General features: G+C 39.1%; 1 non-coding gene across 1 annotated transcript; it reads right to left on the bottom strand.

The window, feature by feature from the left end:
- Positions 1-1,604: 1,604 nt before the first annotated feature.
- Positions 1,605-1,710, bottom strand: LOC128294923 (small nucleolar RNA R71). Its single transcript, XR_008285230.1, has one exon. It is a non-coding gene; the product is annotated as a small nucleolar RNA R71 (small nucleolar RNA).
- Positions 1,711-13,950: the final 12,240 nt, after the last annotated feature.

The following is a 13,950-nucleotide window of genomic DNA, read 5'->3' as shown; positions in this document are numbered from 1 at the left end:
CCATCTCAAAAGCTGGATTCATTATCAAGACTAAAGATCTCCCTTCAAGTTCCTTCAGGAATTTTGGGTTTTCTTATGTTTTGTTATCTTTATGCTTTTGAGATGTTTTCTTTCATAAGTATGAACTAAACCCCCTAAATACCTAAGGGGAATGAAACCTAAGACGGATCTTGTTATTATTATCTGAAATGTATGATCAATATTAGACTTGTTCTTAATTATGTGTTCTTAATTCTTGTTTTGATATTCCAGGATATTGATTCAAGTCAAGCTTTTATTCAGAGGAGGAATAGACCCTGTCTAAGAGTAAATTTGTCATAATTAAGCGGAGTTAATTGTATGCCTAGAGATAGGGTGATAAGATCTTGCACGATTAGGGTGAAAGCTAATAAGGGAATCCATAGCTCGAGTTAATGCAATTTTAAGGTGTTAATTAGAAAGAGATTTCAATTATTCAACCTAGGGTTAGACATTATTAGTCTCAAGAGAGATAATAATATAACTTAGGGACTTCTACGGATTAAGTTAAATGAATAAATCGTCTGATTTAGAGTCAAATAACAAGTGAAGTCTAGGTGGATTTTTTCCTTAGGTATTGTCTCAATCAATCGAATTTTCCCAAAAGTATTTTTCCAAGTTTTCTTTCTGTGAATTCTTAGTTAGTAATTAGTTTAGATAACCAAACCTCTTAATTTTTAGGCTAGATAATAAAAAGGAAGTAAATACTTGTACGCGTAGTTCCTTTGGGTTTGCCAATCCGGTCTTGCTAAACTATACTACTGTTTGATAGGTACACTTTCCTTAATCATGATAATAAGTTAGTCTCAAGAACGATTCATTTATAAATTTTAGAACCTGTTACGAATATCACGCATCAAGTTTTTGGCACCGTTGCCAGGGAACTAGGATATTAGGAACACTCAATTTTTATTACTTTAGCCATTTTAATTTTATTGCAATTTAAATTTTTATTTTCTTTTCTAATTCTTCATTTATTTTCTTTTGACAGGTTTTTCTAGTTTATGACCAGAAGAAACCCGTCAGGACCACTACTTTTTGACGGTGAGATCAACCGCACAATTTGCAAAAACTGAAGAGAAATAAGGCAGAGCCTATGATACACAAAAGACGAGCAAGAGGACGATACTTCAACCACAACCAAGGAGATGGCTGAAAACCAAGAAAATCTGCTACCTCCTGCGATTGTTGCTGATCTAGTAAATAAGAATCCTACTCCACGCACTATGTATGATTATGCTAAACCTTCTTTAACAGGAACTGAATCGAGCATAGTTAGACCTGCTGTAGCTGCAACTACTTTTGAACTGAGACCTAACATAATTCAAATGATACAACAATTTGTTCAGTTTGATGGTTTGCAGAAGGAGGATCCCAACGCTCACTTGCAAATTTCTTAGAGTTTTGCGACATTTTTAAAATTAATGGCGTTTCTGATGACGCCATTCGCCTTTGGTTGTTTCCCTTTCTGTTGAGGAATAAGGCTAAATAGTGGTTGAACTCGTTGCCATAAAGATCAATCACTACTTGGGAACAGATAACCGAAAAATTTTAATTAAAATATTTTTCGTCAGCTAAAACAGCCCAATTACGTAATGATATCTCCTCTTTTGTGCAGATGGATTTAGAAACACTCTACGATGCATGGGAGAGATACAAGGACCTTTTACGAAGATGCCCTCACCATGAGTTACCACTCTGGCTACAGGTCCAAACGTTTCACAATGGCCTGAACCCTTGGACTCGGTAGATGATTGACGTAGCCACTGGTGGAACTATCAATAATAAGTCACCTAAGGTGGCTTACGAATTTATTGAAAAGATGTCACTGAATAACTATCAGTGGCAAGTTATGAGGACAAAGCCGACGAAAGCAGCCAGTGTTTTCAACCTCGATGCGGTTACTATGCTATCTAACCAAGTAGAACTCTTAAATAAAAACATTGGCGATTTGTGTGGTTCTACTCAGGTACATCCGGTGATGAGGTGCGATTCGAATGGAGGAGGAGCATGCATAGAATATCAACCCTTCAACCCTAGCATCGAGGAGGAACAAGTCCAATAAATGGGTAACAATAACTCCAGACCCCAAAATAACCCGTATAGTAACACTTATAATGCAGGTTGGAGGAACCATCCCAATTTCTCATGGGGCGGTCAAGGAAATCAGAGGCCACAATATCTTCCGGGTTCTCAACAACCACCTTACCAGCAGGAAAATAAGCCGAACCTTGAGGAGATGTTGACAAAATTCATCGCGGTGTTAGAAACTCATTTTCAGAATACCGAGACAGCCCTTAAGAGTCAACAAGCGTCAATCCAATGGCTCGAAACTCAGATAGCCCAACTTGCCAAACTGATTTCTAAACGACCACAAGGTAGTCTGCCGAGTAACATTGAATCTAACCCAAGGGAGCAAATCAATGCAATTATCATTCAAGATGCAGAAGGGTTAGTTGCACCTAAACCAGAATCGAGGTAAGAAACTGGGGTAAGTAAAGGTAAGGGTGAGGTAGACCACAATGATCAGAAATAGGTAAGTAAAGAAGACAAACATCGTGTGCCATACCCAAACGTGACAAGGAAAGACCGCACAGAAGAACAATTCAGTAAATTCCTTAAATTATTAAAAAAATTACATATTAACTTATCATTTATTGAAGCTCTTCCGCAGATGCCAAATGCAGTCAAATTCTTAAAGGAGCTTTTAACAAATAAATGAAAGTTGGATGAGGCGTCGCATGTGGAGTTGAATGCAGTTTGGTTAGCCATTCTACAGAATAAGCTACCCAACAAATTGAAAGATCCAAAGAGTTTTACGATTCCTTGTTTAATTGGTAGTTTAGATGTTCATAATGCATTGGCTGACTTAGGGGCAAGCATTAATGTTATGCCTTATAAAATGTTTAAACAGCTAGGTCTTGGGAAACCCAAACAAACTAAGATGAGCATTCAATTGGCTGATAAAACCATTAGATTTCCTAGGGCTATCATTGAAGATGTTCTTGTTAAGATCGATAAATTTATATACCCAGTAGACTTTGTTGTTCTAGACATGGAAGAGGATAGTAACGCACCTTTTGTAACACCCCGTACCCGAGTCCATTACCAGAGTCGAACACAAGGTGCACACAAACTTGACTTAATCATTTTCACAGTCCATATAAAATTTTCCAGACAAGCTAGTTACTGCATCACTGTCGCCTTAAAAATCATATCTTGAGTTTCAAGGCTCGAAAATCAGTTTCGTAATTTTTCCCTGAAATTAGACTCATATTTCCATCCACAAAATGTTTTCTAGAATTTTTGGGCGGGCCAATTAGTACAGTTTATTAGTTAAAGTCTCCACTATTACAGGGATCGACTACACTGACCTTCATGCATTACGACTTGGATATCTCCCTGTACAGGGCTTCAATACTGATTCCGTTTGTTTATATAGAAACTAGACTCAAATAGGAATCTATACATATATGGAATGACTCCTAATTATCTCTGGTTAATTTAAAATTAATTTCCAAAGTCGGAACAGGGGATACAGAAACCGTTCTGGCCCTGTTTCATGAGAACTTTAATATCTCTTAACATATAACTTATATGACCGATTCGTTTCTTCCATATGATAGTAGATTCATCAAGGTTCATTCACATAATTTATTAACTATTTAATTCCATTCCTACTATTTTTAGTGATTTTTCACATCCACATCACTGCTGCTGTCAGCATCTGTTTTCAAGGTAACCTTTACCTACTTCATAATTTCTTTGATTCAACTAGCCCTTTTAGCATACATGGCACAAGGAATGATCATGATTAACCATTCCAATGGCTAATTGTTTCCAACATTTCCATACCTCTTAATGAACAACATACAAAATGATTCTGATACCATGCCAAAGTGTATATAAGCCATTTTCGCATGGCTATCCAAATTTATACAAAATCAAAGGGGTCTATGACCAACAAACGAAAAAGTAGTCCTATACATGCCATTTCAAAGTTCAACCAAAATTTGTACCAAAAAGGGGGCTTTGATAGTGTGGATGACTTCGACTTCGATGATCCCGAATCTGATACTAACGAGCAAAATCTATAAAACAGAGAGCCAAAGCAACGGGGTAAGCATTTTAATGCTTAGTAAGTCTCAAGTAAAGAAATCAGCTTTGACTAAAGTATTACATTCACATAGCTAAATGAATCACTTTATTAATACACATTCTCATAATCATACTTACTTCACACTTCATCAACATATACACACAAGGTATCAACCTATCTAAGAGCCGAAAGTTCGTTAGTCGATTGAGCGAATACTATTTCAAAGCGGATCAACTTTTCCGATGCACATGTAAACATACCTTATCGTATGGGTTTTTCGAGCGTATTAATTGAATTTATTACAGCACCGAACACTCACCTTCAACCGACCTTCTTGAATTTAACGGATATAACCACAAGCACAATTGCCTTGGTCTTAATCCGGATTCGATAACTTGCACAAATGCCTTGGTCTTAGCCGGATATAACAACTTCATACGAATGCCTTGGTCTTAGCCGGATATAATCACTAGCATAAATGCCTTGGGACTTAGCCGGATATAATCACTAGCATAAATGCCTTGGGACTTAGCCGGGTATCATTCAAATGCTCATGTACACATATATCAATAATCACGACACATCCATATTTCATTCTCGTTACTAAGGCTCAAACACAAAACACTTATCAAACCTTTCCAATTTCAGCTCAATAGCCACACACAAAGAGCATGATTTCAATTGACTTTATAACTTAGTCCCTACGTACATTCGGCTATCCGCCGTAATATGACAAATCATTTCAATATAATTCAAGTAGGGTCATTACTCGAAGACTTACCTCGGACGTGGTCGAACGATTTCGACGGCTATTCGACTACTTTTTCCTTCCCTTTATCGGATTTAGCTCCCCTTTGCTCTTGAGCTTAATTTAACAAATAAATTGATTTAATCATTTGAGCATCGAAAGAGGAATTCAAGGTACTTAGCCCACATATTTTCATTAGTCATTAAAGTCACATATGTACGGAAATCATGAATCAACTCAACACATTAGTTAGTACTCTCCTTAGCCGAATTTTCTAAGCCAAGAATAGGCATCAATATGCTTGCCTCTAACCGAATGCATGCACACCAATTCCCCTTGTGTGGTCGAATATGCATGTCCATGTTGAGGCCAATTATACACTTAATACCACACAAAAACAGCATACATTTTACTAACTAACGCATTCCATATTGTAACTCAATACGCATTAATCATTTATTTCATAACCGAAACATCATCATATGCAAATATATACCTTGAGATGGTATATATGTCATACCAATACATCATGTGCAAACATGTATATCTATATATATATATATATATGCTAGAGCCGAATCTCAAAGTTGCTTATATCCAAATATAAACATATATCCAAAGCTCAAATCTTACCTACCATGCAATATGCATAAATCATACTTATGGATATACCATGGCGAATACACCACAACACCATACCGTTTCGATTTTGGTCACGGTTGAACAAGGAACTTAATGCCTCACTCGAAAGAAAAAAATGCTAAAAAGAAGATTTAAGAGTCATCAATCCACCTTCACATGCATCATTACAAAGCTTCCTTTTTTAGCATGTAAATGACATCAACACCAAGCAAGAATGATGCATCCATGGCCGAGTGTCATTTCCATCACCTAACAAGATTTCGACCATGGGCTAGGTAGAACTCAAGCTACCAACTAAAACATGCATGCATCTCATGGACAACATCAAACATACCTTAGTCTAACAAATCACCATAGCCGATTGTTTCAAGCTCCTCCCCTTCCTTTCTTTCCTCTATTCGGCCAAGGATGAACCAAAGGACACACTTGTTTCCTTTCTTCCTTAGAATTTTCAGCCAAAAGAAGTGACAATTGATGAACACTTTTTTTTTCTTCTTTCCCCTCAACTCACGGCAATGGGAGAAACAATCACACATTTTTTTTTTCATTTCTTTATTACCCATACTTATTAATTTATTTTTTTCTCCCATGATGTACCAACATAACATGTCTAGGACATGTTTTGCCCATAATTCCTTGTCATGGCCGGCCACTAGCTATTAGGGGGGGAAATTTGACATGCAAGTCCTCCCTTTTGATTACATGCACTATTAGGTCCTTATAGATTAGCCTATCACATTTCAAAAGTGTCACACAAGTCCTAATAACTGAATTCACATGCAATCGACTAAATCGAAGCTTGAAATTTTCACACATTCATAAATGCATATTCTAGACAATAAATATTACGTTCAAACATTTCGGTGACTCGGTTTAGCGGTCCCGAAACCACTTCCCGACTAGGGTCAATTTTGGGCTGTCACAACTCTCCCCCACTTAAGAAATTTTCGTCCTCGAAAATCTTACCGGTAAATAGGTTTGGGTATCGCTCTTTCATAGAGTTCTCGGGTTCCCAAGTAGCTTCTTCTATCCCGTGTTTGAGCCATAACACTTTCACTAGCGGAACCCTTTTGTTTCGCAACTCTTTCACTTCTCGTGCTAGGATACGAATCAGTTCTTCTTCATAACTCATATTGGCTTGAATTTCAACCTCTAATGGACTAATTACGTGCGACGGGTTAGATCTATAACGTCGAAGCATCGAAAAATGAAAGACGTCGTGAATCTTTTCGAGTTTAGGGGGCAAAATCAAACGATACGCAACTGGACCGACTCATTCGGATATTTCATATGGCCCGATGAATCTCGGACTCAGTTTGCCCTTACGGCCAAATCGGAGTACCTTTCTCCAAGGCGAAACTTTAAGAAACACTTTATCTCCCACCTGATATTCAATGTCTTTTCGTTTCAAATCCGCATACGATTTACGATGATCCGTGGGCGCCTTGGACTTTCACGGATTACCTTTACTTTCCGTTCAGCATTTTTAATCAAATCCACTCCGAAAATTTTGCTTTCACCGAGCTCGGTCCAAAACAATGGTGTATGGCATTTACGCCCGTACAAAGCCTCGTAAGGCGCCATCTTAATACTCGATTGAAAGCTATTGTTGTAAACGAATTGAATCAAAGGTAAATACCGTTCCCATGAACCACTGAACTCGAGGATGCAACATCTCAACATATCCTCAAGTATCTGAATTATCAGCTCGGATTGACCATAGGTTTGGGGGTGAAAGGCGGTGCTGAAATGCAACTTGGCATCCAAAGCTTCTTGCAATTTCTTCCAAAATCGCGAGGTGAATCTCGGATCTCTATCCGACACAATAGAAATCGGTACCCCGTGTAATCTCACAATCGAGAAACGTACAATTCAGCTAGTTTATCCAATGAAAATCCGACGCACGGGGATAAAGTGAGCCGACTTAGTCAGTCTATCAACAATAACCCAAATCGCATCCTTCTTACTTGCGGACAATGGCAGTCCGGACACAAAGTCTATTGTGACTCGATCCCATTTCCACTCGGGTATCGTAATCGGCTGAAGTAATCCTGAAGGCACTTGATGTTCCGCTTTCACTTGTTGACATATCAAACATCTCGAAACAAAGTCAGAGATGTCACGTTTCATACCATGCCACCAAAACCGACGTTTCAAATCGTTGTACATCTTCGTACTCCCCGGGTGGATTGCCATTCGGCTACAATGGGCTTCGTTGAATTATCGAAATAAGTTCTGAATTTCTTGGAATACACAACTGATTTCTGAACCTCAAACAATCGTCATCATCAACTTGAAACTCGATTCCACATTCGAACACATTCAGCCCGTCTTGCAACCAACTTATCGTCGACTTTACGAGCTTCACGAATTTGATGAATCAATGATGGTTTGGCCTTTAATTCGCTACTAACACATTGTCGTATAATAGACAAGTGTACATTCATCGCAGAAGTAAAGCAAGCAGTAATTTCCGGCTTAAGGCATCCGCAACCACATTAGCCTTTCCGGGTGATAATCAATGACAAGCTCATAATCTTTTAACAACTCGAGCCAACGTCTTTGTCGCAGATTTAAGTCTCTTTGAGTCATCAAATATTTGAGACTTTTGTGATCCGAATACACATGGCACTTCTCACCAAATAAGTAATGTCGCCATATCTTTAAAGCGAATCGATGGCGACCAATTCGAGATCATGGGTCGGATAATTTTTCTCATGTGGCTTTAATTGTCTCGACGCATAGGCCACAACTCGACCTTCTTGCATCAATACGCAACCTAACCCAAGTAGGGAGGCGTCACTATAGATGACAAACTCTTTGCAGATTAAATTTGCACTAATCTTTGGAGCTTAGTCAAATGAGTTTTCAATTGATCGAAACTTTTTCGACACTTTTCCGTCCATTCGAACTTGACATCTTTTCAAGCGGTTCCATCATGGGTGTGGCTATCATCGAGAATCCTTTTACAAACCGTCGGTAATGTAAGCAAGTCCCAAAAAGCTCGAACCTCAATAATATTTCTGAGGCTTCCGATTATATGGCTGAAATTTTGCTCGGGTCGACTCGAATACCGTCGCAGATACCACATGACCCAAGAAGCTAACCTCGCTAACCGAACTCACACTTGCTGAACTTAGCATATAACCGCTTATCCCGTAAAATTTGCAACACTAATCTCGGTGCTCGCATGTTCGGTCTCATCTCTTGAATAGACCAAGATGTCGTCAATGAACACAACTACGAACCGATCCAAATATGGTCGAAGATCCGATTCATCAAATTCAGTAAATACCGTAGGGCATTAGTGAGCCCAAACGGCATCACTAAGAACTCGTAGTGACCATATCTCGCTCAAGGCGGTTTTGGGTATGTCCGAATCTCGGATTATGAATCGATAATAGCCCGATCTCAAATCTATTTTTGAGAACACCGAGGCTCCCTTGAGTTGATCGAACAAATCATCGATACTGTGATAACGGATATTTATTCTTTATCGTCACTTTATTGGTGACGATAGTCAATGCACAACCTCATAGTTCCGTCCTTCTTTTCACAAACAATCTTGGTGCACCCCAAGGTGAGAAACTTGGTCGAGCGAAACCTCTATCCGTCAATTCTTGCAACCGAGCTTTCAACTCCTTTAACTCAGTTGGTGCCATGCGATACGAGGCTATCGAAATTGGTGTAGTCCCCGGTACAAGCTCAATACCAAACTCTATCTCCCGAACAGGTGGCAAACCCAGTAATTCTTCGGGAAAAACATCCGGGTATTCACAAACCACCGGCACAGATTCGGGTTTTTATTTCTAACTCCTTATCATCAAGTACATACGTAAGGTATGCTTCGCACCCTTTTCTTACATATTTCTGGGCCAACATTGATGATATTACAGCTAGCAACCCCTTCAAGTCCGTAGACTCAACTCGGATCATCTCGTTATTTGCGCACCTCAAATCAATAGTCTTGCTTTTGCAGTTCACAACCGCATCATGTACGGTCAACCAATCCAAACCAAGAATAACATCAAATTCATCGAACGGCAAAAGCATCAAGTCCGCCGGAAAATAGGAACCTCGAATTACTAGGGGGCATTTCTTACACACTTTGTCGACAAGCACGTAACGACCCAAGGGATTTGACACCCGAATTACGAACTGAGTAGACTCAATAGGTAAAGTCTTACTGCATGCTAAGGTTTCGTATATATAAGAATGAGTAGAACCAGGGTCAATCAAAGCAATCACATTAGTATCAAAGAGAGTGAAAGTACGGTAATAACATCCGGCGAGGAAGCATCCTCACGTCTGGCGTATAGCATAAGCCCTAGCAGGAGCGCGAGCCTCGGATCTGGTCGTAGCATCTCTAGATCCTCTCTGACCACCACTAGCATTGCCCGTATTTCTAGATGGTCTACCTCGAGCAATGGTAGCGCCCGGTTTCCCACTCTGATCTACATTCTATTCAGACAACTTTGGGCAATCTTTAATGAAGTGGTCAACTGATCCGCACTTGTAACAGGAGCGGTCACGGAATCTACAACTTCCAGAATGCCATTTGCCACAATACTGGCACTCCATTCTCTCTCGATGATCATTTCCACCACTGGCGATCGAAGTGACTCGTGTGGTCACAGGGGGTCGATCGCGATCTCGTCTAGAAAAGCCCGAAGTGTCTCTAGACCGACCTAAGCCATCTCTAAATTTCTTTGATGATGTGGGAAGGGCTTCCCAAGACCTCTTCTGAAACTCCCTTGCTCCCACTTCACTTTTCTTTTCTCCATCTTGAGCTCCTCGGCTTTACACGCTTCGCTCGACAAGAGCCACAAACTCTCGGATTTACAAAATGCCAACATACAGCTTTATATCATCATTCAGTCCATCTTCGAAGAGTTTACACATCACGACTACGAAGAAATGCATTCTCGCGTCTGGCTAAGCCTCACAAATTTTCGTTCAGAGTCGGTGAACCGACATGGAACCTTGTTTAAGTTCAAGAAATGCCTTCCGTTTTTGATCCATAAATCTCTGACTGATATACTTTTTCCGAAACTCAGTTTGGAAAAACTCCCAAGTTACTTGCTCTCGAGGCACAACAGAAGTCAGAGTACACCACCAATAGTAGGCAGAATCACGTAGCAAGGAGATAGTACACTTTAGGCATTCATCGGTGTACAAGATAGCTCATCGAGTGCGGATAGTGTTGTCCAACCAAAATTCAGCTTGCTCGGCATCGCCGCTATCTCGTAGCTTTAAATTCAAGAGCCCCATGTTTTCGGATTCATCAACTTGGGGCTTATTTGACCTTATTTGGTCGATTCTGGGAGGCATTGTAGGTGCGGGGTTGTATTAGTCGGGAATGGAGGTTGTGGGACAGTAGTGTTAGTTCGAATGTATTGGTTGAACCAATCATTCATCACGCTATAGAAAGCTTGCCTAGCCTCATCATTCGGATTGCTAGCAACAGGTTGAGAGTCGCCGGTGTTGTCCCTTTAAAGGGAGCAGCGCCACACTCTCCACATCATCACTATCGCTTTCGATTGGGATCGGGATCCATTACTATGAATAAACACAAATTCAAACGTCGTAAATCACCACACTATCAAATAATCACATAAAATGGCATGTATAGCTAGACCCAAACGCATTTACGGTAGTCCTAGAATCGACTAAACCGTAGCTCGATACCAATAAAATTGTAACACCCGTGCCGAGTCCGATTATCGAGTCGAACACAAGGTGCACACAAACTTGACTTAATCATTTTCACAGTCCATATAAAATTTTCCGACAAGTTGGTTATTTGCATCACCGTCGCCTTAAAAATCATATCTTGAGTTTCAAGGCTCGAAAATCATTTCGTAATTTTTCCTGAAATTAGACTCATATGTCCATCCACAAAATTTTTCTAGAATTTTTGGTCGGGCCAATTAGTACAGTTTATTAGTTAAATTCTCCCCTGGTATAGGGATCGACTATACTGACCTTCGTGCATTATGACTTGGATATCTCCCTATACAGGGCTTCAATACTGATTCCGTTTGTTTACAATGAATCTATAAATATATCGCATGACTCCTAATTATCTCTGGTTAATTTACAATGAATTTCCAAAGTTAGAACAGGGGATCCAGAAACCGTTCTGGCCCTGTTTCACAAGAACTTTAATATCTCTTAACATATAACTCATATGACCGATTCGTTTCTTCCATATGAAAGTAGATTCATCAAGGTTAATTTACATAATTTATTCACTATTTAATTCCATTCCTACTATTTTTAGTGATTTTCACATCCACATCATCGCCGCCACAAGCATCTATTTTCAAGGTAACCTTTACCTACTTCATAATTTCTTTGATTCAACTAGCCCTTTTAGCATACATGGCACAAGGAATGATCATGATTAACCATTCCAATGGCTAATCGTTTCCAACATTTCCATACCTCTTAATGAACAACATACAAAATGATTATGATACCATGCCAAAGTGTATATAAGCCATTTTCGCATGGCTATCCAAATTTATACAAAATCAAAGGGGTCTATGACCAACAAACAAAAAAGTAGTCCTATACATGCCATTTCAAAGTTCAACCAAAATTTGTACCAAAAAGGGGGCTTTGATAGTGTGGATGACTTCGACTTCGATGATCCCGAATCGATACTAACGAGCAAAATCTATAAAACAGAGAGCCAAAGCAGCGGGTAAGCATTTTAATGCTTAGTAAGTCTCAAGTAAAGAAATCAGCTTTGACTAAAGTATTACATTCACATAGCTAAATGAATCACTTTATTAATACACATTCTCATAATCATACTTACTTCACACTTCATCAACATATACACACAAGGTATCAACCTATCTAAGAGCCGAAAGTTCGTTAGTCGATTGAGCGAATACTATTTCAAACGGATCAACTTTTTCGATGCACATGTAAACATACCTTATCGTATGGGTTTTTCGAGCGTATTAATTGAATTTATTACAGCACCGTAACGCTCACCTTCAACCGAGCTTCTTGAACTTAACCGGATATAACCACAAGCACAATTGCCTTGGTCTTAACCGGATTTGGTAACTTGCACAAATGCCTTGGTCTTAGCCGGATATAACAACTCATACGAATGCCTTGGTCTTAGCCCGGATATAATCACTAGCATAAATGCCTTCGGGACTTAGCCCGAATATAATCACTAGCATAAATGCCTTCGGGACTTAGCCCGGGTATCATTCAAATGCTCATGTACACATATATCAATAATCACGACACATCCATATTTCATTCTCGTTACTAAGGCTCAAACACAAAACATTTATCAAACCTTTCCAATTTGGCTCAATAGCCACACACAAAGAGCATGATTTCAATTGACTTTATAACTTAGTCCCTACGCACATTCGGCTATCCGCCATAATATGACAAATCATTTCAATATAATTCAAGTAGGGTCATTACTCGAAGACTTACCTCGGACGTGGTCGAACGATTTCGACGGCTATTCGACTACTTTTTCCTTCCCTTTATCGATTTAGCTCCCCTTTGCTCTTGAGCTTAATTTAACAAATAAATTGATTTAATCATTTAAGCATCGAAAGAGGAATTCAAGGTACTTAGCCCACATATTTTCATTAGACATTAAAGTCACATATGTACGGAAATCATGAATCAACTCAACACATTAGTTAGTACTCTCCTTAGCCAATTTTCTAAGCCAAGAATAGGCATCAATATGCTTGCCTCTAACCGAATGCATGCACACCAATTCCCCTCGTGTGGCCGAATATGAATGTCCATGTTGAGGCCAATTATACACTTAATACCACACAAAAACAGCATACATTTTACTAACTAACGCATTCCATATTGTAACTCAATACGCATTAATCATTTATTTCATAACCGAAACATCATCATATGCAAATATATACCTTGAGATGGTATATATGTCATACCAATACATCATGTGCAAACATGTATATCTATATATATATATATATATAGATATGCTAGAGCCGAATCTCAAAGTTGCTTATATCCAAATATAAACATATATCCAAAGCTCAAATCTTACCTACCATGCAATATGCATAAATCATACTTATGGATATACCATGGCCGAATACACCACAACACCATACCGTTTCAATTTTGGTCACGGTTGAACAAGGAACTTAATGCCTCACTCGAAAGAAAAAAAATGCTAAAAAGAAGATTTAAGAGTCATCAATCCACCTTCACATGCATCATTACAAAGCTTCTTTTTTTAGCATGTAAATGATATCAACACCAAGGAAGAATGATGCATCCATGGCCGAGTGTCATTTCCATCACCTAACAAGATTTCGACCATGGGCTAGGTAGAACTCAAGCTACCAACTAAAACATGCATGCATCTCATGGACAACATCAAACATACCTTAGTCTAACAAATCACAAT

This window comes from Gossypium arboreum, chromosome 6, assembly GCF_025698485.1.
Source record: "Gossypium arboreum isolate Shixiya-1 chromosome 6, ASM2569848v2, whole genome shotgun sequence".
Classification (NCBI taxonomy): Eukaryota; Viridiplantae; Streptophyta; class Magnoliopsida; order Malvales; family Malvaceae; genus Gossypium; species Gossypium arboreum.
Note: the sequence above shows the minus strand (reverse complement) of the source record. Positions and strands in the feature narration are given on the sequence as shown.